At 50.5% G+C, this 5,123-nt stretch overlaps 1 long non-coding RNA gene across 1 annotated transcript; it reads left to right on the top strand.

Moving 5' to 3' along the window:
• The first annotated feature begins 224 nt into the window (after positions 1–224).
• Positions 225–1,702, top strand: LOC130683172 (uncharacterized). The gene is made up of 3 exons (XR_008996786.1): positions 225–327; positions 472–576; positions 1,614–1,702. It is a non-coding gene; the product is annotated as an uncharacterized LOC130683172 (long non-coding RNA).
• Positions 1,703–5,123: the final 3,421 nt, after the last annotated feature.

Raw genomic sequence — 5,123 nt, 5'->3', positions numbered from 1 at the left:
TTTCATAATTACATATTCCTTTGTAATAATAATAAGAAAACATGGGGTCATTGAATTGCATCTATATTCACTTAAGTTGCTGTTAAGTAAGGAAAACTACTGCCATGGGTTTGAATTTGTGGGACTTCCCTTTGCCAACTCCTTGGAGTAGGAGCTGAGGGTGAGGTGGCTCACCTGCTCTAGAACCTTCCCTTGGTTACTCATGAGCCACCCCTTCTAGGCTAGCTTCACCCCGATGGAGGACAGACTCAGGCGCACAACGAGGTCCAGCAACTGAAGGCATCGGTTAAGAACTACGAGGGGATGATCGACAACTATGAGAATCAAGTAGGCCTCTTGGGCCGTGGCCCTGCTTCCCAGTAGGCTGGGAGATTAACCCTGTGGCCTCTCCAGGGAAGGGTTGAGTGTGGAGGTGTTTTTCACTAAAATCTGGCTGTGTCCAGGATGGGCTGATGCTTTGTTCATTCCTAGGTGATGAAGACCAGGTTGGAGGCTGATGAAGTGGCTACCCACCTGGAGCGCTGCGGCAAAGAGAACCAGATCCTTAAAGATGAGATGAACAAAGAGATTGAAGCGGTACTGCTTCCCTTCTCACTTTCTTCCCCCCAGTTTCACATCTGTCCATCTGCCCTTCTTGCTGCCTTTGACCCTCCCTGATTTGGACACAGATTAACAAAGTTTCCTTTTGCTGAGCTGGTCCAGCCTAACCATGCATGTGCTCTCTCTCATCTCTCTGGTCTCCTCCCTTCTCTCATTCATGTTTCTTTATGCCTTTTTCCCTCCTGGTTTTCTTCTTTAATTTCCTTAAAAAAAAAAACAAATCTCCCCTGCTTGGAGCATCCGAGTGAATTCAAATCCACATATATACTAGGTCTTAGGCATGCCTGCTTCCATCTGCATGGTGCCTTTATTTTGCACCAGGTAAAAATATGCCTTCTGTCCCCTTCTCCAAAGGTCATGATTCTTCTAGAATGTTTGGCTGTCTAGAAGAGGTATTATCTTCATAGTAACCTTGGAGATGGGCTGAGGTCAGGCTCAGCCACTAGCTTGATGTCTAACCTTGGGCAAGTCATTGCTGCTGTCCAGAGCTCATTCTCCTTGTTAACACAGAGGGGGAGTAAAACCGGCTAGTTCTTACCTTTCCCTCTGACCTGTGGCATTGTGAGGGCCTTCCTGAGGGCTTTGGGGTTAAACTAGACTTTGATCCTGACTACCAGTTTCTAGATGAGAGGCCTTGGGCAAGTGACATTGCTCCCTTGCTCCTTAGTGCCCTTGTATGGGGACAATAGCACCTACTTCATAGGTCACTGAATGACTGAGTGGAGTAACTCAGAGAGCCCTTAGGACAATGCCTGTTTCCTGGTGTTTGCTCTGTGGTTATCTGATGACTGATTTAGTGACAGGCTCCAGGGGCAAGTCAGGGCCGAGTGTGTTCCCCAGAGAACAGCTGGGCACCCTCAGTGGCCTGTGGTGCGGGCAGGCTGCACTTTAGACAGCAGATCTTGCAGGATCCTCTTCTGCGAACTGAGGGCAGCCCTGCCCTAACTCCAAAGAACTCTACCAGCCCCAGCAGCCGGGTCCTTCCCAATGGTGGACTTTCTCCCCCACTGCAGGCACGGAGGCAGTTCCAGTCCCAGCTGGCTGACCTGCAGCAGCTGCCTGACATCCTCAAGATCACAGAGGCCAAGCTGGCAGAGTGTCATGAGAGTGTCAGAGGGGCTATGAGAGGAAGAACATTGACCTCACCACCATCATATCAGACCTGCGCAGAAAGGGTCCCACGAACTGGCCCGAGCAGGGGCCCGCCCACCAAGATGAGCTGCGTGCCTCCCAAGAGAGGACCACTTCTTTCTCTTGGCTGCCGCTCTCTGACAGGAGTGAGCTCTCATCAGTGCTGTGCAATAGAAGTCCGGTGTGCCACACGTCTCGTGTTTGCACAGTGATTGTGGTCACAGGAGCCGCCGCTGCCCTGCTGTCACCCCGCCCCGGCACTCCACGTCTCCACCTGCCTCTGCTCTTTTCACGCTGCTGCTGCCCTCAGCCGAGCGCCCACAGACGGCAGGCCCCATGCCTCAGTGTTTCTTTCCAACTTGCTCTTGCTGTTGCTGCCTTTCCCTGCTCTTAACAGACTGTTGCCTGAGATTCTGTCCTGAAAGAGGGCTCCCTCTGGACTACTGGAGTCATACCTATAGCATCTAAAGAAATCCTATGTGTCTCTTTTGCAGTGTGACCTTGGGCAAGACCCTTTCCCTCTCTTGACCTGCTTCTTTGTAGTAATAATACAGTAGCTACCCTTTTTTGAGCATGTGCTCTGTGCTCCTACATTCTCTCAATTAATTCTCCCAGAAGGTTGTGAGGTGGAGGTATTCTCTCTGTTTTAAAGAAAGCAGCCGAAGGGGTGAGTAATTTCCTGAGGTCACAGAGCTAATGCTTAGTGAACAGGGCATGGAACCCACCATCTCTATCTGGTTCCCCGAGACCATGTTCTCAGTATTCTTGAATGCCTGCCTTCTATTGAACCTGGGCATTCTCAGGGCCTTTTGAGCCCTGATAGTGGAGGTTCTGCATAGATAGAGCAGCCCTCTGGATGAACTGGCCAACCTGAAAGACTTGACAGATTTCCTATTTCCTGGCCCACACTTGTTCCCAGTTAAGGAGAGGATGGAATCACTGGTGCCGACAACATAATTGGTAAAGCTCTGTGGGGTGTTGTGTGGGCCAGTTAGGCCTGCCATCTGCTTCTGCCTTATGTCTGCCCTGGATCCCACTGAGTGGTCTCCTCTGATCAAGAAAGTGTTGTAATGGTTCTTGAGGATTGAAGCTGGCTTCTCCGGGTGTGGGAACGCCTTCAGTCACCAGACTGGGGCCTAACCTGTCCCTGCTCCTCTCTCCTCCAGGTTGTGCACTGAGACCTGGACGCCTGCTGAGGGCAGTGTGCCTCTTTCCTGGGTGTGGATGACAGGTCACAGGGAGAAGAAGGGAGGGCTGTTCCACAGTTCTTTCACAAACCAGTCTGTGTTCCTGTCATTTTAGATTGAACATCAGGGGGACAAGCTGGAGATGGTGAGAGAGAAACATCAGGCTTCCCAGAAGGAAAATAAACATCTGAGTCTGAATGTGGATGAACTGGAGAGGTTAGAGGCGCCTGGTCCCATCTCTGTCCTCTTCCTAGGACCTGAGACTTTTAGCCACTTAGCTGCTTTGGGCTTAGTGTGTGGAAGGGTTTGAGGGATTCAAAGCCCTGGAAGGTACTAGGCAGACCTCAGAGGAGAGCTGTTTCCATTATGATGGTGAGCATTGTGCAAGGAGGGCAGTCTCTCAGCCAGGGGGACACTCTGTAACAGTGCGATCAAGATCACACCACTCTGAGGCACCATCTACCAGAGGGGTTCCATCCAAGCAAACCAGCAGGGTTGGTATGCTGTAGAGTGGGGCATTTACCCCCCGTATCTGCTCTCTGTTCCTGATCATCCTTCCCCAAGACCTTTCTGATCTGATTCTTCAATGGTACTTAAGGACTCTCGGAAGCTTGTCAGAGGTGAAGAACAGTCCTTTTGGAATCAGAATCCCTGGCCTTGGGTCCCAGCTTGGCCACATAACCTGTGTTGTGATGTTGAGCGAACCATTTAATGCTTTTGAATCTGTTTACTCATCTTGAGATTGAGATCAAGGTGTGGATAACAAAAATCTAGCTCCTGGGGTTATTGCGCATCTTTAGTGAAATAATCCTTAAAGGGCTTATTACAATGCACGTTGCTTGACATACAGAAGTGCCCAATAGTGTTAGTGTATATTAGTTGGTATAATCCCAATTTTAAATATGAGGAAACTGAGTTCAGGGAGAGGTTAAGTGACTTGTCCACAGTCACCAGCTGCTACCTGGAAAACCTGCAACTTAGGCCCCTAACCTCCTTCAGAGCTTTCAGTATCTGTAAAAGGAGGGCTGGAGCCTCAGTTTCAGAGGTGAAAAGGCCTGAGTTTCTTGCGGGGCTGTACATACCTCAGGTGGCTCATGCAGCCTCCAGGCAGGGACCAGACTCAGTCTCCTCCTGGGCTCCATCTTTGCTCTGTTCTGCTGGCCTCGAAGATGCAGCTGGATTCAGCACTACTTGCCGGGTTCCTTTGACTGAAGGTGTTCTGGAAGTGCAGTTGGGACCTTGCATATACATCGGGATGGCCACAACTGCACCATGACGGGTCACAGAAGTCCCTTTGCTAAAGGAGCCAGCAGTGAACAGGTGAAGCTGAGGGCATGGGTTTTGGTGACAGACCTAGCAGCACTACTGAACTTGGGCCAATGACTTTTACCTCTCTGTGGTTCAGTTAATTCATCTATAAAGTGGGGATAATGATGGAACCCACCTTCCATGTGGTGACACGCACGCTTAGCACAGCCCAAGGTAGTCTGTGCTTCCCTGCATTTCAGACAGTCCTCTAACCTGCTGCTCCACTTACCCAGTTCCTTGCTGCCTTGCTGATTAGCAGATTTCTTTGCTTTATTCCTGTGGTTCCTTGGAGATTCTGTCGTGAGGAGAGCCCTCGTCCAGGGGTGACTGGCAGCCCCCTGGTGGGGTGGAACAGACAGGCAAGGGTATGAGCAGGATCTAACTGAGTACTTTCACCTGGGAAACTGGAGGTGACCAGTGCCCAGAATATCGAGTTCCTACAGGTGATTGCCAAGAGAGAGGAGGCCATCCACCAGTCCCGGCTGCGGCTGGAGGACAAAACACGGGAATGTGGGACCCTGGCAAGGCAGATGGAAGGCGCCATTGAAGATCCTAGGAGGCAGGTCAGTCTCAGTTGTTTTACTAACTAGCTCTGGGACCTTGGGCAAATTGCCTGTTTTCTCAGCTGATTTCCCCATCTGAAAAATGAGCATATAGTAGCAATACCCGCCTCATGGATTTGTCATAAGTATCAAATGAGGGCTTGGCACTTTATTCACCATTGCTCATTTAATTGGCACCAGCATGGAACTCTAGTTTTCAACCTTAGGTGATGACTGGTCAGCGTTGGGAGAAGGTGGTAAAGCTGGGTTGTAGAAGCTGCCCCCACAATTAGCTCCCACCCGGAGGCCCAGAGAACTCCTCACAGTGATGTCCAAGGACTTTGTGTGAGACCAG

This window comes from Manis pentadactyla, chromosome 3 (genome assembly GCF_030020395.1).
Source record: "Manis pentadactyla isolate mManPen7 chromosome 3, mManPen7.hap1, whole genome shotgun sequence".
Classification (NCBI taxonomy): Eukaryota; Metazoa; Chordata; class Mammalia; order Pholidota; family Manidae; genus Manis; species Manis pentadactyla.
This window is presented reverse-complemented; position numbering and strand designations above follow the sequence as displayed.